Source organism: Neophocaena asiaeorientalis, unplaced genomic scaffold (assembly GCF_003031525.2).
Source record: "Neophocaena asiaeorientalis asiaeorientalis breed wild unplaced genomic scaffold, Neophocaena_asiaeorientalis_V1.1 scaffold60, whole genome shotgun sequence".
NCBI lineage: Eukaryota > Metazoa > Chordata > Mammalia > Artiodactyla > Phocoenidae > Neophocaena > Neophocaena asiaeorientalis.
The window spans coordinates 914,967-937,933 of record NW_020173721.1 but is presented as its reverse complement, the minus strand read 5'-3'; the positions used below and the strand labels follow the sequence as shown (position 1 = coordinate 937,933).

Below are 22,967 nucleotides of genomic sequence, written 5' to 3'. Positions count from 1 at the left end.
GGCCCGTTTTTTTTTTTTTTTTTTTTTTTTTTTTTACTGTTCACTAGTATTCCGTTGTCTGGAAATAGCATAATTTGTTTATCCATTCACATTTATTTGGGGTGTTTCCATTTTTACAATTTTATAAAGAAGCTATAAAGAGTCGTGTACTGGTCTTTCTATATATATATATATATATATGTTTCCATTTCTCTTGGGTAAATACCTAAGGGTGAGACTGCTAAACTGTACAGTAAGTGTGTGTTGAAATGTCTTTCGAAGTGGCCATACCTTTCTGTATTTCCACAATGAATGCGATCAGCAGTCGCTCCACATCCTGGTACAGTCACAGCCACAGTCTTTTCACGCTAAGCGGTCTACTGGATGTGTAGTGGTATTACACTGTGGCTTTAATTTGCATTTTCCTAATGACTAATCACATTGGGCATCTTTTAGTGTGGTCATTTACCATCTACGTGTCTTGGAGTTCAAATCTTTTACCCATTTTTAAAAATTGGGTTTTTAAAAGTGAGTTTTAAGAGTTCTTTAGGTATTCTGGAATCAAATCCTTTATCAGAGACATACCTTGAAAATATTTTCCCCCAGTCTGTGGCTTATCTGTCCATTTTCTTAACAAGTTTTGTGAAGAGTAGAAGCTTTTGATTTTGATGAAGTGCAATTTATCAATTTTTTTTTTTATGTTTCAATGCTTTTGGGGGTCCTAATCTTTGACAAATTTTAAATGACGAAGAAGCTACTGTAATTTGAATATTTATAAACAAAACCTTACTATTTAGTTATTAATTATTAAAAATAGAAAATGGAAGGAAGTCCAGGTGAAACATAACTTGTAACTAACATCCTGAACTCTTAGAAGGTCCTCCTTTATTTCAAGATATGCAATCAGCTCAAAAGGATGAACAGTCAAAGCCAGAAAGTCCCCGAGGCAATGTTTTACTTCTAAAATGTAATAACTTAATATTTTCCAATTACCCAGACTTCACTGAATAAGGACAACACAAAATTATAACAAAGACTGAGCTAAAGAAAATAATGTTCTGTTTTAAGGGTACAATAGTTGAAAGCTGCTTAAAGATGGCTTAACAATTTGCCTGGTCTGCATAATAAAATTTATTTATATGACTTGCCAGACATGTTGTCAGACATCAAAGCACAGACTTTTAAAATCATGGGAAGGCTCAAATTACTTTACCTCTTTGGGTCTCGGCTTGTTTGTAAAACTAAGTTTAAGATGAATAATTTAGCACATGGAAGATGTCTAAATACACATAGTAAGTACGGGTAATGTAAACATTCAGGCATCTTTTTAGCAGACCCTACCTTTATATGCAGCATATATGCAGTCCCCAGTCAGTGCAAAATTATTGATATTACCAGCAGCACAAAAGTAAAGCCCTCACCACAGTTAAAACTAGCAAAACATTTCTAGAACTCAGGAGGAAGTCATGACTAAACTGAGACTTGAAAGACAAAGCATTTTAACAGACCAGGTGAACCTGGGGGTGTTGGTGAGAGATGAAGGTGTAAGAAGTAAAAAGGGCCAGAAACAGACGTTTACATGCCAGCAATTGAGATTTTTTTATCCTTAGAGCAAAGAGAATTACCAGGAGTTTTTAAGTGAGAGATTATGACTCAGAAGGCAGGAAGAGCAGCCGCAGGTTACAGAGCAATGGTGACTAGGGAGAAGATGGGGATGGATTTGAGACATTAAGAAAAAAGCATCAACCAAATCTGGGAACAGATTAGATATGAGAGGTGAAGGGACAATTCAAGCCAAAGTACCCAACTTCCTGGCTTGAGTGGATATGGGTTAGGAAAGGAAGAGGAACAAGCAGCATTTTTAGGACGGGTGGTGGTGAAAAGAGTTGGTGCAAGGAAATGATGGAAATCTACACCGATTTTTTAATGGATCAAAATATTTTAAAAGAAGAATCTAAGTATAGCCTAAGTATAAGCAGTTTTCTTACCCCAGTCACAGAGGTTCTGCTACCACACTATGACTTGACTTCAGCAGTGTTGAGAAATAAGCAACAGGGCGGAACCTGAAAGGTGGAAGATAAAAAGACTGATAAACTACTATTTATAGCTATTTTAACATTTTTCTTTGAACTCCTAAATGTGCTTTTAAAATAAAGATTATATAGAAAAATATTTAATAATTATTAATTATAAAGAATATACATTTTGCTTCTGTATTCCTATGCTAACTATGGCAAGACACATAACAATAATCTTTTGAATTCTGAACCATGTGAGTCTTGTATCTATTTGAAAATTCAATACATGTTATTTACTGAACATACCAGCTACAAAATTGGATGAAGTAATATTCAAGCCTGAATTTAACAGTACTAAAAAAGTATGATTTATGTAATTTATACCTGCTTTAGAGTCTACTGCATCCAAGCTATAAATTAGGTGTATAAATACTGTTATTTTGAGTTTCTCTTATTGATATATTTATAAATCTGATATTGCCTGTGAAAACTCTGCTGATTTAAGAAGCAGAACCAGAAAAAAATAATTGAATTAACCATGCCTGGGGCTTCCTTGGTGGCGCAGTGGTTAAGAATCCACCTGCCAGTGCAGGGGACATGGGTTCGAGCCCTGGTCTGGGAAAAGCCAACATGCTGCGGAGCAACTTTAGAAAAATATTTAATAATTATTAATTATAAAGAATATACATTTTGCTTCTGTATTCCTATGCTAACTATGGCAAGACACATAACAATAATCTTTTGAATTCTGAACCATGTGAGTCTTGTATCTATTTGAAAATTCAATACATGTTATTTACTGAACATACCAGCTACAAAATTGGATGAAGTAATATTCAAGCCTGAATTTAACAGTACTAAAAAAGTATGATTTATGTAATTTATACCTGCTTTAGAGTCTACTGCATCCAAGCTATAAATTAGGTGTATAAATACTGTTATTTTGAGTTTCTCTTATTGATATATTTATAAATCTGATATTGCCTGTGAAAACTCTGCTGATTTAAGAAGCAGAACCAGAAAAAAATAATTGAATTAACCATGCCTGGGGCTTCCTTGGTGGCGCAGTGGTTAAGAATCCACCTGCCAGTGCAGGGGACATGGGTTCGAGCCCTGGTCTGGGAAAAGCCAACATGCCGCGGAGCAACTAAGCCCATGCGCCACAACTACTGAGCCTGCGCTCTAGAGCCCACGAGCCACAACTACTGAGCCTGCGCTCTAGAGCCCATGAGCCACAACTACTGAGCCCACGTGCCTAGACCCCATGCTCTGCAACAAGAGAAGCCACTGCAACGAAAAGCCCGCGCACCGCAAGGAAGACCCAACACAGCCAAAAATAAATAAAATAAAAAACAAACAAACAAAAAAAACCCATGCCTGAATGATCCAACTTAAAAATGAACAGGGCATTTCATTAACTGAATAAGACATATCAAACTACATATTAGAAGAAATACTGACAAAAAGTTTAACAGTAAACAGTCATTAGCAAATGAAATATTTTAAAAGAATCTAAGTATGGCCTCTGGTTTACATGAAGACATCTGTTAAATCCCATTTTGGGATGCACGTTTCATTTAAGTTAGCTCTCTCTTTGTATAGTGGCTTCCCTGATCTTTTGGTCTGCTTTTGGATTTCCTTTGTTTGTTTCTTATGCCCATATTCTGAGTCAACATATATTTATTAAGAGTCAGATACTGTGCTAGGCATTGGGGGGGGAGGGGGAGGGGAAAGGGTGGGTACACAGATGAGCAAGTCAAAATCCCTGACTTTGAGATCTTACAACAAAGTAAGAGAGATGTGGGGGAGGACGGTATTAAGTTGTAACACGCAAGTCTGCCTCCTGCATCCCTTTCCACTTAAGTCATGCTCTTTCTATGTTGTTTTGTTGACGTCATAGCTTCAATTTTTATTTTTTAATTTAATTTTAATTTAATCATCCTGTAGATGTAGAGCAGTCTATTTACCAACTCTTGTAATAAAAGACATCATAGCTGTTTGGAGTTCTTCTAAATTCTAAATGGATAACCATCTGTTTCTATATTTAAAATGCTTTTCATGAGGTAGATTTTAAGGAATTGTAATGAATGAACGGATTGTTTAAGGTGTATTAGACATATTGTCCGATGCTTTTCAAAAGTGCTATACAACTGTTCACGACATTCCTATTAGCAATGGGCATTCTTTTAAAAAATCTAATTATATGTTGGGGAAAAGATCTCATTTTTTCTAACTACGTCTTTGATTACATGATGAGGGTGACCATTTTTTCCATGTATTTATTTTGTGAATTGTTAATTCACATCCTTTACTAATCTGGCAATAGTATCTCATATTATACTTTTTATACTTTCATGTCACCATTGGCTAGGCTTTCTTTCCTCTTGCTTTCCCAGTCCACTGTAGCAGGTTTCTTCTGTTGTTGGGTAGATCTACTTCCCATGACAGATCTGGAGAGGTAACAGACTATGCTCACTGGCATTTTAGTGGATGGGCTTTACTTCAGGGTTCATGGGCAAGGAACAGGTTGACAAGGTAGGATCTCTCTCCAGATATCAAAATAAGGAGCGTACTCGCTGGAACACTAACTCTTGCATTAGGACGCCTAGTCCTCCTCAGGCTGAGAGTTTAAAAACAAGGTTGTTTTGAAAGTAGATTTCCAAAATTAGCATGGTAACCAATGTAGTGTAATCTTTGTATGGGCTGAGTGAGGGCAGCATATCCAGTGAGCTCTTGATATGTCCTCCTTTAATTACTACCATGTCCTATCATCTCTTCTGTTCTCTGTTGCTACTGACTCAAGCTTAGAGTATCTTCAGGACTCTAAGGGGAAAAATAGATGCCACGTGCAGTTTCCCTCGTGGGTATGCTGGGCTGGGGCTTCCTCCACCCTGGTTCAGCCATCAACGCCATCTGTTTTCAGTCTTCTGGAACCTGGAAGTGTCTGCTTTGCTGATGGTCACCCCATCTGTTCCCATTCTCAGTTATGGATTTACAAATTTCCGCCTCTAAGTTTTTTTCCTCTCTGTCATTTCACAGGGAGTCGGGGCTACAGAGGAGTAGGACACATTAATTTAGTCTATTGGCTTTCCCTGTAGACGAGTTAAAATCCAGAGCTGACTTGATTTGGAATGCCAAAATATTTCAGACTTAGAAACTATGAAAATCTCTATTAAAGAGATCTAATTTTAAAATTAGCCTCAGCTTTTTTGCACAGCAAAGGAAACCATTGACAAAATTAAAAGACAACCTACTGAATAGCAGAAAATATTTGCAAATGATATGACCGATAAGGGATTAATATCCAATATATATAAATAGCTCATACAACTCAATATAAACAGCTCATACAACTCAACATCAAAAAAAGCAAACAACCCAATTGAAAAAATGAGAAGAACTGAATAGACATTTTCCCAAAGATGAAATGCAGATGGCCAGGCACAGGCACATGAAAAGATGCTTCACATTGCTAATCATCAAGGAAATGCAAAACAAAACCATAATGACATCACCTCACACCTGTTAGAATGGCCATCATCAAAAAGACAACAAATAGAGGGACGAGAGGAAGATGGCTGAAGAGTAAGACGCGGAGATCACCCTCCTCCCCAGATACACCAGAAATACATCTACACGTGGAACAACTCCTACAGAACACCTACTGAACGCTGGCAGAAGACCTCAGACCTCCCAAAGGCAAGAAACTCCCCACGTACCTGGGTAGGGCAAAAGAAAAAATAAACAGAGACAAAAGGATAGGGATGGGACCCGCACCAGTGGGAGGGAGCTGTGAAGGAGGAAAGGTTTCCACACACTAGGAAGCCCCTTCGCGGGCGGAGACTGTGGGTGGCGGAGGGGGGGAGCTTCGGAGCCGCGGAGGAGAGCACAGCAACAGGGGTGCGGAGGGCAAAGCGGGGAGATTCCCGCACAGAGGATCAGGGCCGACCGGCACTCACCAGCCCGAGAGGCATGTCTGCTCCCCCGCCGGGGCGGGCGGGGCTGGGAGCTGAGGCTCAGGCTTCGGTCGGAGCGCAGGGAGAGAACTGGGGTTGGCGGCGTGAACACTGCCTGCAGGGGGTTAGTGCGCCACGGCTAGCAGGGAGGGAGTCCGGGGAAAAGTCTGGAGCTGCCGAAGAGGCAAGAGACTGTTTCTTCCCTCTTGTGGGAGAGAGGGAGATGCAAGAGGGAAGAGATATGGGAACATATGTATATATATAACTGATTCACTTTGTTATAAAGCAGAAACTAACACACCATTGTAAAGCAATTATACTCCAATAAAGATGTAAAAAAGAAAGACAACAAATAAATGTTAGTGAGGATGTGGAGAAAAGGAAACCCTTGTACCTTGTTGGTGAGAATGTAAACTGGTGCAGCTACTATGGAAAACAGTACAAAGGTTTCTCAAAAAAACTAAGAATAGAACTACCATATGACCAAACAATTCCACTCCTGGGTATATATCCAAATAAAAACAAAATACTAATTTGAAAAGATACATGCACCCCAATATTCATAGCAACATTATTTACAATCGCCAAGATACAGAAGCAACCTACACACACATTGGAATATTACTCAACCATAAAAAAGAACGAAATCTTGCCATTGCAGCAACATGGATCGACGTGGGGAGCATTATGCTAAGTGAAGTCAGACAGAGAAAGATAAATACTGTAAAAACAAAACAAAACAAAACAAAAACAACGAACTAGTGAATATAACAAAAAGAAGCAGACTCACAGATATAGAGAAGTAGTGGTTACCAGTGGGGAGAGGGAAGGGGGAGGGGTAATATAGGGGTAGGGGAATAAGAGATAAAAGTATTAGGTATAAAGTAAGCTATAAGGACATATTGTACAACACAGGGAATATAGTATTTTAGAATAACTATAAATGGAGTATGACCTTTAGAAATTGTGAATCACTACATTGTATACTTGTAACTTATTTAATACTGTACAGCAACTATACTTCAATTTAAAAAAACAGCCTGAGTTTTAAAGAATACAATTTATTCAGTACCAGTTATGAGAATAAATCCGTTTCCTGATGTCAACCGAAGGAAAATGCACAACCTTAAAGTTGCATGTTATGTTTTATTTGGGGACCTTCCTGAGGATGACAGCCCAGGAGACAGCCTCTTAGCTCTGAGGAACTGTTCCAAAGAGGCAAGGGAGGATATATAGGAGTTTTTGCTGGGGGGAAAAAACAACAACAACTGCTAATCACAAAAACCAGACATCTCAAGTTAATGATTTTGGTGCTTTTCTATGTATGGGAAGATGCAAGAGTCTGGGCTCACTGAAATTATTCCTTAGACATGCACCTTAGCTATCTAGGGCCAGTATCGTGTTTTTCTCCACCCTGAATTCCTCTCAGGGCGCACCGTCGGGGTGGCCACAGCGGCTGACAGCTTGATGGTGGGCAACTGTCTACCAGGATGGCAATTTTTGTTTACTGAAATGACAGGCAACTCTTTTCTGTCCCCACTGATACGGGTGACCAAAGAATCACAAATAAGGAAGCAGCTAGGACTAGGCAATATCTGGCATAAAAAGGAGTTAAGAGTGAGGCACAAGTGGGAGAGAAGAGAAAGGAGAGCCAGTAGTGTTCGTTGCTATAGAGAAGGGTTGAAATGATTTATCTTTAATGTTTTCTTTACAGCATTGGGACTGGTTAGCTAAAACTCAATTTATAAGGGAACATATTGATCAGTCATGGCCCTGCAAATTAAGCACTGAAACCACTTTAACAAACCAGGAATTTAAGGCTAAAGTTTAACTCCACAGCAACAAAGAAAAATTCCCTTTGTACCAATTAAGCTTTACTACAGCTCTTTCACAGACGACCTGCTGAGTTTCTACTTTGTGGAATTGTGGCTGAACAACCAATCCTTTTTTTTTTTTTTAACATCTTTATTGGGGTATAATTGCTTTACAATGGTGTGTTAGTTTCTGCTTTATAACAAAGTGAATCAGTTATACATACACATATGTTTCCATATCTCTTCCCTCTTGCATCTCCCTCCCTCCCACTCCCACTAATTTCCCTATCCCACCCCTACAGGCGGTCACAAAGCACCGAGCTGATATCCCTGTGCTATGGCGGCTGCTTCCCACTAGCTATCTACCTTACGTTTGGTAGCCAATTCTTTTTAAAGGAATAACAAGGAGCTCCTCCAGAAAGAAAATATAAACTAGTAACCTTTGAAATTGTGACTTGCTATGCATGGCACCCCGTACCACTCCAGTCAGGTTAACCTGTTATGTACTGTAAGATGCTCACTGTTAAGTATGGCATAGCAAATATACAGAAAATATCATTTTAAATTAAAAACCTCCTCTGACAATGAATATATTATCTGAACTTACATTTAATGACAACTTGAATATTATCAATTAAACTCTCCATTGCAAACTTGTTTACCAAGGGTTCACTTCCAAGGGCTATGCTGAATGCTGCTGAATAGTCCGAATCTTACGGTTAGTGTTGATCACCACGCCATGCATGCATGCAGCATACATGCACGCATGCATGGGACTTGAGCTCCCTCCCCCCTCAACAAGTTTTCATGATCCTAAAAGTAACATGTGCTCATCGTATATAATGTGGAGAGTAAGGAGAAGAGGGGAAAAGTCACCTGTGTCGTCCTATCAATCACTGTTAATATTTTTGAATTTTTATCTTCTTCTAGGACTAACTTATACAAAGCATTCAACCAGTCATATGGTTCAAGAAACTGGAGAAAAATTCTGAGGAGAGCAGAAAAGAAGAGAAAAAAGGAGATTTAAAAAATCATAATACCTGGAGATGGGACAAAAACATTGGAGGAAAATAAATAATATTTTCATTTATTGAGATACTTTTTCAACTACTGATTATCTCATGAAACTCTCAAGGCTTCTCTATAACTATTACCCACATTTTACAGGTGAAAAAATTGAGCCACACAGAGCTTTTTAAAAGGTGCCCCAAATCACACTGCTGACGTGGAGCCAGGATTTAAAAAAATCCAGATCCTAAGTGTTTACCACATAAACTTTACTACCACTATGGAAGAAAATGGTTAAGAATGAGCTTTTTTACAAGGCTTAGGGCACAGATGGCTTTAGACGCAATTTCTTTTAAACATAAAAAGATAATTCTCAAGGGTGGCACAGAAAGGCTACACAAGTCATTTTATTTAAGTAATAACACCCTAAATGGGAAAAGAATTTGAAAAAATAAGAAAAAAGAATAGATACATGTATATGTGTAACTGAATCACCTGAAACTAACACCCTAAATGGGAAAAGAATTTGAAAAAAGAATTTGAAAAAAGAATAGATACGTGTATGTGTATAACTGAATCACCTGAAACTAATACAACATTGTTAATCAACAATACTCCAATATAAAATAAAAAGTTAAAAAAACAGTCAGTGGTACTGAAAGAGCAATAGTCATACCAAAAGAAGCCATATTATAATTGCATTTATGAACACAGAAATTTCATAAAATACAAACACCTGAATCTTACTTCTTAATAAAAGAATAATTCATTAGAGTTAAATGTGTTTTATCCCAGGAATACAGTAATAACTTAATATTAAGAATGCTATAAAATAGGGCTTCCCTGGTGGCGCAGTGGTTGAGAGTCCGCCTGCCGATGCAGGGGACACGGGTTCGTGCCCCGGTCCGGGAAGATCCCACATGCCGCGGAATGGCTGGGCCCATGAGCCATGGCCGCTGAGCCTGCGCGTCCGGAGCCTGTGCTCCGCAACGGGAGAGGCCACAGCAGTGAGAGGCCCGCGTACCCCAAAAAAAAAAAAAAAAGAATGTTATAAAATAATACAATCACATGATTAGGCCCAATGAGAAAAGCGATATAATCAACAAAAGAGAAAAGAAAAAGGCATCAGAAAAATTCAATACTCCCTCCTGATAAAAATCTAAGTTAGACACCAGAGGCTGCCTGCTGTTCGTGTATATACGTACTTCTAATGAAATGCTTCACAGATTTGAGAGCCATTCTTGTACACGAGCCACACTAAACTTCTCTGTGTTTTAAAAAAGTATATATGCCACTAAAGCAAGCGCATTTCATGTGTAGGGAATGCAAATTAGAGAGACAGTGATAGCGGGAGGAAGAAAAATAGCTCTGAATTCTCTTTTCTGGGTTTTAATATTCTTGTCCATGGCTGCCAATGAATGAAGCGAAAAATTCTGCTCATAATTTTGGGCTTATCTAGCACCTACTTACCCAGAGATTTCAAAACACTGGTTAATAATAAAAGCACAACACACAAGTTAACATCAGCAAAGGGAGATAGCTACTGTTCAAAGAAACTGCTCCCATTTTCTCTCGGCTACATTAAAATTATGAATCATGTAGGTAAGCTGCATTGTGAGTCATGGTAAGTTAATACTGAACTGTAGCCAGCTTACTACTGTTCATTCTCTTCTTCATGAAAAGGCAAAAGTGTATTTAAGAAGTACAAAATTCTAAGTTTAAGTTATGTGAAACATAATGTGAAGTTACAAACTAGGAGAGGAAAAAAAGACTGGAATTCCGTAAAAATCATGAAAACATCTTGTAGCACCTAGATTTTTCTTCCCAAGATTGAGTACTGATAAATCTTAATATGAGATTTGATCATATCTTAAAGTTAAAAATGACAGTAATTTGTAGAGTCATAAAACTAAAGTTTCAGTTCATGACCAGACAACGGACTACACAGAAAACATACAAGTCTGTATTAAAAACAAAACAAAACTTCTACGGTAAAAGAAAAATGACCTGAAGGGAAGATCTTCTCCACAGGTGGTTTTAAGCAGGAATTCCGATTCACTGGTCTAAGACGGGGACAGTGTCTATGTATTTTGTAAAAAGCTGCCTAGATAATCCTAATTGCATCCTGGTTAGGAATCATCACTCTGTATGTATATCTATAAAGTTGAACCATATCAAACTGCCAACATGAGATTTCCTTTTTTACATACAAAAAAAGCAATTTCATATGATTCACCTAATAGAAAGTGGCCAAGGATTAAAAACAGCGAACACTTACTGAATGCTGCATGACTTTGTACCAGGCACTAAGTTCTTTATACCTGTTGTTGAAAGTCTGATAACACCAGGCAACAGGTGGGCAGAAATAAACCTAGACTCTGTATGGGGAGGTGAGGGGGACAGAGAGGCAGCTGAGAAAGAGGAGGAGCTGAATCAGGGGTGATGCCATAGGGCAAATTATTGTTATGCTTGGGATAAAGACCACTGGGGGTCACAGATGGATTGATGGTGGCAGAAGAGATTGGAGAACGTTAATTTAAAACAAGTTCCGCATTTAGCAATTTATGCGGTCAAGGAAGGGACCACCCTTCTGAGTAATTTCCAACAAGTCTTTAACTGCAGGAAAACGGATTAGAACGCAAGTCCTATTCCTCTGAGAGGGGGAGGTGTTGGGGGTGGGGGTGGAGAGAAAGGGAGTGCGCTCTCTCTTTAAGGAGCTTTCTGAGTACAGTCATGGCTCGCCAGGAATGGTCAGGAATCGTAGGCTGGGCAGCAGCCCCATGCACGAGGAAACCTCCAATCTTCTCAAACTGTATCACTAAACACCCCAATCATACCTCTAAAATTAAAACATTAAACATGCGCACCTAAATTCAAACCAGTGGTTAGAAGCACAGTTGTAATATCTCAATATCATTTAAGGTTACAGGCTTCAGCTAATATAGAGGACAACTTCATGATCAAAGAGAGAACATTTGGAAGGTCCAGGCCCCAGAGAAAGTGAGATTTTCCTGGAGACCTCATCCAATACAATATCCTTTGGTATACTAGTCTGTTTCTTCCAATTTTACATGTGATACGATTTTAACAAGTTACTTTCATTTTTACCTAAAAGTTTTACCGCAAGATATTTTTTAAAGTCAGGTAAATATAATGCAACTGAAGAACCACAGAAGTCTTAATAATAACCCAGCCCTCTTATTTTTCAGATGAGGAAACAAGGGCTTGAGAAGAGTTAAGTCATTTGCCAGAAATTCAACAGAAACTTGTGGTAGAGTTAAAACTGGAACTGACCCAGGATGGTATGATCCAGCAGATTCTACGTATCTGTGCCAGTGTAGTTAGACCAGATGTGAAATCAGTGTACTAGCAATGACTTTTGAAGCAAATACCCCTTACCCACTCTGTTTTGCTCTATCCCCAAATCCAGGGTTCAGTTCAAGGGATGGGCTGAGCATGTTTGCTCTCCTTACTAACTGGTACCCACTTGTCAGTCTCCACACCCACCAACCCACCATACTGGAGGGCCGTTCAACTAATGGAGTCAGTTTAACTTCAGTGTGATCAAGTAGTTTTATGTTACGCCAGGTGTTCAAAAATGTGGTCTTGGTTACGCAGTGACAGGTGCTGAATGAAGACAAAGAGACCTGTTACAACAGACTCTCTGTAACAACAAAGCATTCATAAATCACCTTCTTTCCTTTTTGGGTTCTTGCTGTCATCAAGAATCAGTAGTGGCCTCACAGAGGTTATATATACAGTTATGGTTATAACTAACCAAATTAGTGAACCTTAACTCTAAAGGTTTGAAAGGAAAAGAAAAACAAATTAAAGCTCTTACATGCTATTTTATAAGATTTCTTATTGAGAAACAGCCAGCATGAACAGATGAGGCCTGTATTTGTTTAATTCCAGCAGACTAAATTCTTAGGCCTAAATATAGTTGTCATTCTCATAAAGCCAAGAAATACAGGCAAGAAAATTCAAGTAGTTCTGAACTATGAATTGCTAGTTATATTTTGGTTGACAGGATGCAGCTATAATGTACAAAGCATGAGAACAAATTTAAGATATCAGAATAGAGGTTTTGATATTGCCGTGCCCCCCCAAAGCTATATACATATGAACTAAAATACCAAAGGGACTGACATGAATCCCCTTATTATTAACACTGCCTGCCTTTTATATAAGCACCACCTACCACAATAAAAAGTAAAATCAGTTTGACATGGCTTACTTAAAATTCTTCAGACTCCATATTGCTCTTGGGTTAAAATTTAAATTCCTTAATACTGTCTACCTATGTTATCTGCCCCTTTACTACGCTTGTCCCTTAAACCTTATATACCTCAATCCTGATGCATTTTTCAAACTCCACTAACGAAATATGTGTAGACAATTTGGGGAAGTTTGGATTAAATGATAACAGGTAAAGTGGATTTGTGGGTAGTTGAACAACGTGGTACCAAGGAAGGTTAATAGACTCTATAGGAACTGGCATAACATATTAATGACTTGAATATAGAAATAAAAGCTATGGTTGAAATGAGTTTAGTCATCACAACATTTTCTGGATGCTACGTTCAGACCCACACATCTGTTTTCAAATAGGAATAATAAACTGCAATTACAACATGAAGAAAAGATTAAGGAATGGGAAAAGAAAAACTCTGGCTATCAAAAGTTTATCTAACTACTGTGTTAGTCTATATACTTTTTAGAATTTTATTTGTAACAGCTTTGAGGTATAACGTAATAAACCGCACATATTCAAAAGTCTGCCCCATTATAATCCCCTCTCTTCCACTCCCTCGCCAATACATCAGTCTGCTTTCTGTATCTATAAATAAGTTAGCATTTTCTAGAGTTTCTAGAATTATGTAATATGTACTCTATCTGGCTTCTTTCTCAGCATAATTTCGAGATGCATCCCTGTTGCTGCTGTATCAAGAGCTCATTTCTTGCACTGTTGCACAGTATTCCATTGTATGGATACACTACACTGTTTATCCATTCACCTGCTGATGGACATGTGAATTTAGTTTTTGACATCTGTTGACAAAGGTGCAAAAGGCAATGCAGAAAAGAAGAGTCTGTCAACAATGATACTGGGACAACTAGATATCCATATGCTAAAAAAAAATGAACTTAGATCCATAACTTGCACCATATACGAAAATTAAGTCAAAATGGACCATTCTTATATATAAAACCTAAAACTACAAAACTTCAAGAAGAAAGCATAGAGTTAGGCATATGATCTTGAGTTAGACAATTTTCTTAGATATAATACCAGAAGCAAAATCCAGAAGAACTGGTACTAAACTGCACTACCTCAAGTACTAGTTTTTTTGTTTTTTTTCTGTCTGGGTAATTTGGATCAGTACCAGTTTAGTTCTGTTGTTTAAATTTTTTTTCTTGTGTGTTTAAAAGCAAGGCATGCTTGGGATGACTGTAAACCGACTAATTTGGATTGCTGAAGCTGGTTCTGCTCTGGAGAGGAGTGGGGTTTTTCTTCCTTTTCTTGATTTTGGGGGAAAGGAGGAGTATGGGGTTTGTTTTTAGTCCTTTTTTTTTTTTTTTTAAACGATTGGACATGGGCTTCCCTGGTGGCGCAGTGGTTGAAAATCTGCCTGCTAATGCAGGGGACACGGGTTCGAGCCCTGGTCTGGGAAGATCCCATATGCCGCGGAGCAACTAGGCCCGTGCGCCACAACTACTGAGCCTGCGCATCTGGAGCCTGTGCTCCGCAACAAGAGAGGCCGCTATAGTGAAGAGGCCCGCGCATCATGATGAAGAGTGGCCCCCGCTTTCCGCAACTAGAGAAAGCCCTCACACAGAAACAAAAACCCAACACAACCAAAAATAAATATAAAAATAAATAAAGATTACTATAAAAAAAAACCCAAAACGATTGGACAGCCTTTAAGAAGACGACAGATAGATTCCACATTCCACATCCTAGATCTACTTTAGAAAACGTGTTCTCCACCTGGTGCTCTTAGGAAGAAGTATAGGAAACGTTGTATGTTCCGTGTCCCCTGCATCGGCAGGCGGACTCTCAACCACGGCGCCACCGGGGAAGCCCACACTGTCTTTTTTTGAAAGTTGCCTCTTCTCCCCACCCTCGAGTAGGTCCAATATTTGATGAAACTCATGAAAACTGGTGAAACTTGACTAGCCTCTTTTCTAGGATGCATTCTCTATGTGACTTTCAAGAAAATGTCTGCCATTTGATGATTTTTTTAAGTTAATTTCTAACTTCTTCCACCAATAAATGAAGAAAAATATTGCGCCTTTTGAAATACATCAAACCGATTAAGTTAATAATTTAAAAAATTTTCCCTGTCAAAAAGAAAATGGAAGGTAAGCCACAGACTGGGAGAAAATTTTTAGAATTTAAGACTAAAATTACTGAGGAAAAGAGAAAGACGATTTTGGCTCACTGGCAGGATCTCAAAAATGAAATAAACTGTCTGCAAGCTCCCATCAAACAACTGAAACAGAGAAAGAAAGGGAGGTGGTAGAGACTGAGCTGATTAAATTTAAATTCCTTCTTAATCTATAAATACACATTTTAGCTATTTCTAGGATGACCGATTTAATCATATGTGATATCATATTAAGTCAATGGTGAAAGAAGTTCTTGATCCATACAACTCAATAAAAACGTCTTCAGTTAAAACATTTTGGCTTAATAGGGTGACGTAAACGTGTAAGGAAAGAATGCTACCTAAACAGAACCTTTTTTTTGGGGGGGGGCACGCCACTCTGCATGTTCCACTGACCAGGGATCAAACCTGCGTCCCCTGCATTGGAAGCACAGTCTTAACCACTGGACCGCCAGGGAAGTCCCTAAACAGAACCTCTTCTGTGTAGCATTCCCAGCCTTCCGACTGCTATCCAGGCCTGGGTAGGTAACTCCTCGTTGGTTCCAGAGCATTTTGGACAAAACTTCTTCCAGTGCTTCTCATCACATTAATTATTGGGAGCTTTTCAGTAGCGAAGAGCTTCCCCCCTCCCCCAATTCTATAATCCCACCATTTAGCACAGGATCTAGCAGATAACTAGTATATACCTACACATTTGAAAAAGAAATTAAACTCTTCAAAATGACTTTGGAGAACAGGTAATCGGTATTGATAAAATTCTGAGGCATTCCTGGAGGAAGAATAGGAACCCCAGTTAAGAATTGTTGATTGGGCTTCCCTGGTGGTGCAGTGGTTCAGAGTCTGCCTGCCAATGCAGGGGACACGGGTTCGTGCCCCGGTCCGGGAGGATCCCACATGCCACGGAGCGGCTGGGCCCGTGAGCCATGGCCGCTGAGCCTGCGCGTCCGGAGCCTGAGGCCACAACGGTGAGAGGCCCGCATACCACAAAAAAAAAAAAAAAACTGTGGATTGAGGGGATGGGCAGGGAAAGGAGAGACAGCAAAGGAGACAGGCAGACTGCTCCCATATCTGATAACGCTTTGTTGTATTACCTGGAATTACAATGTATTATGCATTATGGACAAATTGAACACTGGTCTCAGAGGCTAAGTTAACTTTTACGAGACTAATGTTGAAAAAGAAACCCTGAAAAAAATAAAATGGAGTTGTCAGAGATAATTCTGCTGAGCTGAGATGATACTTCATGCAATTTTCTTAATAAATTAATGTAACCATGTCAATGTTATATAACATTTGGCTACAAAGAAATTTAATCTTCTGATAATAAGGTCATTTACTAAAATCACTATAGCAAGTTGCAAATCTCTACAAAACTTTTTGCTTCTTACCGTATGTATTAAAAGGTTATATATGTATTAGACGTGCTCTGTTCTTATACCCAGCCCAGTAGGTTTATTTATGTAAGCTATGTTTATAGTGACTGAACTATTCTCACAAATTAACCAAGGACATAAATATCCCAGTCCACTTTGAGAACCTGATAAAGTCCATGGACCCTCAGTACAGAAGCCCCACCATGGTTCTAGTTAAAAACTAATATAAATGCTATAAAGCTATACCTACAGTTATTGCTTTTGCTGGGGTTTTTTTTGTGAATTATTAGTAAAAACCGATATTTGTTTTAAAAAATGGTTAACATAACCATGGTTGTCATAGAGAATTAATGACAAGGATATTTACTGTCACATCCATAATAATAAAAAATGAAGGATTAAATTATGAATAACCATATAATGGAATTACAAAGCAATCATTAAAAAGTGACACTGAGTACTGAATGACACTGAAAAATGTTCACAAAATATGCGAAGTAGCTTACACACAGTATTTATGTATGAACTTTTTAAACAGATATGTATTAGTACAAACAGGAAAAACATAAGATAGCAATACAATTGAATAAGAGTAATCTAAACAGGGGAACATGAAAAATTAATTTCCAGGGCTTTTCATTTATCTCTATTCGTAGTATTTTATTATGAAGATTACTCTTGTAATCAGAAATGAAAAGCTTAGTAAAAAATAAAAAATATTTAAAACAGTGTGGATGGGCTTTAATAGAATCAAACTGTTGAAAATTGCTGTGGGCAATCGGGAAGACATTGGTCACACACAGCCAAGCTGGAAGTACACAGCATAGTGCACAGGGTTCTGTAGACACTCAAGTGGGTCTGTGGTAGTCAGCCTCCAGGCTGAGTCCCAACAGCCCCCTCCCCCCATATTCACACCCCCGTGTTGTCTTCCTGTATTGTACCAGCCTTGATCTGTGTGATCAATGTAATCAGCAGAAATGAAGGCCTGTTCCTTCCTAGAAAAGGTAATGAAAGACTGAGAACTGCACCCTGGACAGACGCTCTCATTACTGTCTAAATGGAAAACCATGCCGTGAGCAGTCCTATGTGAGAAGCCCACGTGGCAAGGAACTGAAGCCACCTACCAACAACCATGTAAGCAGGATAAGGAAGCTGACCCTCTAGCCCTAGACAAGCCTCAGGTGCCCGCAGTCCTGGCTGACACCTTGATTACAGCCTCATGACAGACTCTGAGTCAGAACCATCCAGCTAAGCTACTTCTGATTCCTGTCCCACAGAAACTGTGAGATAATAAATGTTTGTTGTTTTAAGGTTGCAGTGATTTGTAACGCAGCAATAGCTGACTATGTACAGCTTACAGCTTTGGAGACTAGAGCCCTTTTAAGAACCTACCTTAGGGAAAAAGCACCTAGGCTATAACTCATTTTGCTCAAATTCAAGATTCTGATTTCCTTCTTGGTCTGACCCAAATGAGAAAAGATATTTGAATACCTTTGCAAAACGTTCAGTTCCTTAGATGTGCCTTCTACTTCTTCCCCCCTCCCACTCATATTTCATCCCATCTTCTCTTTCAGTCAGTGTAAAGCTAGGGTCAGCAAACTCCTGTAAAGAGCCAGATAGTAAATATTCTAGGCTTCTCTGGAGCAACTACTCAACCCTGCTGCTGTAGTTTGAAAGCAGCCATAGACAATATCTAAATAGTTGGGCATGGCTGTGTTCCAATAAAACTTTATTTCAAAAACAGGCAGTAGACTGAATTTGGCTCCAGAACTGTGGCTTGCCAACCCCTGCTATAAATGAAACTGATCAAGATGCTAGTAAGCTCGTGCAGTATATCCCATTCCCTCTAGCTGACTCAACAGATACTGTTCCAGAAATCCCCCACCCTTCCATGCATCAATTTGTCCCTCTCTACTGGATGCAAACATGTTATTCTCCTATCTTAAAAAACAAAACAAAAATTCTCAACCCTGCTGCCATTTCTTGAGCTCTCTGTATCAAACTCTGCTTCTTTCCTCTCCTAAGCCTGCTCTTATCAGGCTTTTGTTAAGGTCACCAATGATCTTCAAATCACTAAATTTAACCATCAATTCTCAATCTTCATTATACTTCACTTAGCAGCAGCAGTTGACCCAGATGATCACTCCCTCTTTCTTAAAATAATTTTTTTTTTTGACTTCCAAGATACCTTGATCACTTTTGAGTTTTTTTTTTTTTTCTCTTTATCAGTAAATGGCAACCCATTCTTCGAGTTGCTCAGGCCAAAACCACTGGAATCATTCGACTCCTCTTTTACAGGCCACATCTGACCTGCTGGCAAATTTGTAGGCTCTACCCTCAAAATATATCCACTCCTGAGAATACTCCCCATGTTACTCGGAATAAAATTCTTACAATGGTCGATAAGGTCCTAAATTATCTTGCTATTCCTTCTACTAGAAGATAAACACATGGCTCACTCCCTCATATCCATTAGGACTCCCCTCTGTAGAATATAAGATCCATGAAGACAGGGAATTTTTCTTTGTTTACTGTTACATCTCCATTAACTTAGTACCTGACACATAGTAAGTCCTTAAGAAATATTTGTTGAATGAATGAGTTAACTGTGAAAAGAGACCAAAAACAAACCCCCCCAAAACAAACAAACAAAAAACCCCCAAACCAAGAAACAAACCATTTTCATAGTTGATGGGAAACTTATTAGCAAAACAAATTGTGTATATTAACTTTTTCCTCAATTTCCATTTTCATAGTGTTTGTAAAACATAATCAAAGCCCCTGATAACTTACAGCAGAAAGACTGGAATACAAGTCAATGCACCTGGATTTTGCCACATACTAGCCTCTAAAGACTTTAGTTTTTTTTTTTTTTTTTTAAGACTTTAGTTTTTCTGACACTTACTAACCTCTGACGACCATGGTTTTCAGATCTGTAAAATGAGGACGGAACCAGGAGTCTTGGACCCCTTTAAAATCTACAAACTTCCAAAATTTTACATATAATTTCAGAGGCTTACGAGATGACAGATGCTCCCCAAACCCACAGGGATCTGACCACAGCTTCCATAAAGGTGTGTTGATAGGGAAGTACAAGTTTGACTTCCTGGAAAAAATCACGCTTTATAGAAGTGTCATACCAGCTGATAAGCTGGTGACACAGAAGTGAAACAAACACTTATTTAAGGGCTTAAAATGTCCAAGGTGTTATGTTAGATATGGAAAAAGTTATCTTCTGGTCTCCAACAATAACAATAGAAACTAAGTAGGAATTTTCATCTTTTCAGATTTTTGTAGAAGACTATGTAAATGAGTCCCTAAAAGTTATGTAACATGTATAAGGTCACACAGCTAATAAATGGCTGAGCAAGAATTCAAATATACATCTATGAAACCCCAAACCTACACTATTTCCAATGTACCATATACCACAAGTTTTAGTTCAAGGACACAACATCTGAGATTGCCACAGAAACTGAAGGAATCTTAATTAGACAGACAACTAGCTGTACTCTACCTCTAGTACAGTTATAAAAAATCATCTTAATAGCTGAGTCATAGGTCGTTATGAAGGATATTTCCAGAATTCACAGGTAAGTCCCATAAAGGCAGAAGCTATGTAGATTTCCTACTAGAAAGAATCTGCTCATAAGCTAATAGGAATACTCAGTTATATTTCTGAATATAAACTAATAGCTATTCCTGCATATTTTTTAAAGGAAAAGATGCTAAAATTTGTGGATGAATGCCTACTGTATTCTAATATTTTATGGTATTTATCAAAATGATTCTATAAGGCAGGCATCAGATAGATTAAGAAAAACAAGACTCGGGCTTCCCTGGTGGCGCAGTGGTTGAGAGTCCGCCTGCCAATGCAGGGGACACGGGTTCGTGCCCTGGTCCGGGAAGATCCCACATGCCGCGGAGCGGCTGGGCCCGTGAGCCATGGCCGCTGAGCCTGCGCGTCCGGAGCCTGTGCTCCGCAACGGGAGAGGCCACAACAGTGAGAGGCCCGCGTACCACAAAAAAAAAAAACAAGACTCAAGACTGAGCAAGGCATTATGCATCTTGAATATTAACCAGCTGAGTAGAGATGTGAATAGAGCCCATCTGCTTCCAACTGCTGCTGCTCATATCCACTTGGATATTCAAAGAGAACCCAAACTCAAAATGATTAAAATAACCTGTTCTTTCTCCTATGTTCCTCATTTCAGTGAATGGCATCATCATCCACTTGGGCTCAAGAATAACTGATTAACTTCATACCTATTAGGATGGCTGCTACTACAATCCCCCCTCCCCCAAAACGAAAAAACAAAAACAGAAAATAACAAGTGTTGGTGAGGATGTGGAGAGACTGGAACCCTGTGCACTCTTCTTGGGAATGTAAAATGGCACAGCTACTATGGAAAACAGTATGGTGGTTCCTAAAAGAATTAAAGATAGAATTAGCATATGATCCAGCAATGCTACTTGTGGGTATATATACCCCAAAGAATTGAAAGCAGGGTCTTACTCCCTGCCACCTCTGCCAAAAAAAAAGAAAAAAAAAATAGAAAAAAAGAAAGCAGGGTCTCAAAGAGGTATCTGTACACCCATGTTCATAGCAGCATTGTTCATAATAGCTAAAGCATGGAAGGAACCCAAGTGTTTATCAACGGATGAACGGATAAGCAAAATGTGGTATATACATACAATGGAATAATATTCAACATGAAAAGCAAGGAAATTCTGCAGTCTGTTACAACATGGATGAACCTTGAGGACACTGGGCTAAGTGAAATAAGCTAGTCACAAAAAGACAAATACTGTACGATTCCACTTGTATGAGATACTTAGAATAGTCAAAATCATAAAGACAGAAGGTAGAATGGTTGTTACCAGGGGCTAGGGGGAGGGGAGAATGGAGAGTTATTGTTTAAGGAATACACACTTTCAGTTTTACAAGATGAAAAGAGTTATAAGGATGGACAGTTCGTGGTGATGATTGCACAACAATGTGAATGTATTTAATACCACTAAACTGTACACTTAAAGACGGTCAAGATGGTAAATGTTATGTTAGTGTATTTGACCTCAAAAATAGTGGAAACAAACAAAACGGTAATTACATAGAATTTAAAAATTAAAAAACAATGTACATATCTATACTAGTTATCTATTGCTCCATAAAAATTACTCTAAAACTTAGTGGTGTAAAATAACAAACCTTCATTATCTTAGAGTTTGAGCAGCTTAGCTTAGCTAGGTGGTGCTAGCTCAGGGACCCTCATGAGGTTGCAGTCAGGATGCTGGCAGACTGCAGTTATCTGAAGGCTTAAACGGAGCTGGAGGCTCTGCTCCCAAGAGGGCTCACTCACGAGGCTGTTGGCGGGAGGCCTCGGAGCTCCTCACCAGCTGGGCCTCTTCACTGGGCTGCTTGAATGTCCTCATAATATGATAGCTGGCTTCCTCCAGATGGATGACCCCAAGACAGCAAGGCTGAAGCTGCAGTGTCTTTTATGATCTAGTCTTGGAAGTCACACACTGTCATTTGGTCAGCCTTATTCAATGTGAAAGAGAACCATATACAAAGGGTGTGTGTGAATACCAAGAGGCAAAAATCTCTGGTGGGCATTTTAGAGGATGACAACCACAAAGAACTCTGCATAGAAAACTACGAAACATTGCTAAGAAAATTTAAAGAAGACCTAAATACTGCTTTAGGTCATATTTATGCACTGGAACTCTCATTACTGCAAGAATGTCAATCCTCCCCAAATTTATCTATAGAGTCAATGCAATTCCAATAAAAATCCAAGCAGGGTTTTTTGTGGAAATTGATAAACTTATTCTAAAATTTGTATGGAGACAGGCACACCAAGAACATACAAAACAGCAACAAAGTATGCAGGAGCCTGTCAAACTAGATTGCCTGTTTTGTTTTGTTTTTCCTGGAACAAATCTATTTTATTTACTTTTAATGATATATATATATTTTAAAATGTCGAAACAGTCTCAAATTTATAGAAAAGTTGCAAGTTCAATACAAAAACATTTTTTCCCTGAGCCATTTGAGAGTAAGCTGCTGATAGTGATACTCGGTCTCACCTGAACACCTTTGCATTTATTTCCAACAAACAAGGACAATCTCCTACAAACCATAATATAGCCATCAACATTGGGAAATAAGCCGTAACACATTTCTACCATAGAATCCTCAGACCCTATCCAAGATTCTGCATTGGGTTAAAATCACGTGTTGCATTTAGTTGTCACATCTCTTTGGTCACCTTCAGTTTAGAACAATTCCTCAGACTTTCTTTGACTTCCATGAACTTGACAGTTTTGAAGATTACTGGCCAGTTATTTCGCACGTCCCTTAATTGAGTTGCCTGATGATTAGATTCAGGTTACACATTTTCAGCAGGAAGAACAAAAAAGTGAT

At 38.7% G+C, this 22,967-nt stretch overlaps 1 protein-coding gene across 2 annotated transcripts in view; it reads right to left on the bottom strand.

Annotated features, from left to right (window-relative positions):
* The window catches only part of RALA (RAS like proto-oncogene A), a 70,684-nt gene that overhangs the window by 29,637 nt on the left and 18,080 nt on the right, over positions 1-22,967 (bottom strand). The window contains exon 2 of one of the 2 annotated variants that reach the window (XM_024750658.1): positions 1,968-2,042. The exons of the other annotated variant lie outside the window; for it this stretch is intronic. The gene's annotated coding sequence lies outside the window, so the exon portion shown is untranslated. The remainder of the gene's footprint in view (positions 1-1,967; positions 2,043-22,967) is intronic. 2 annotated transcript variants of the gene reach the window in all.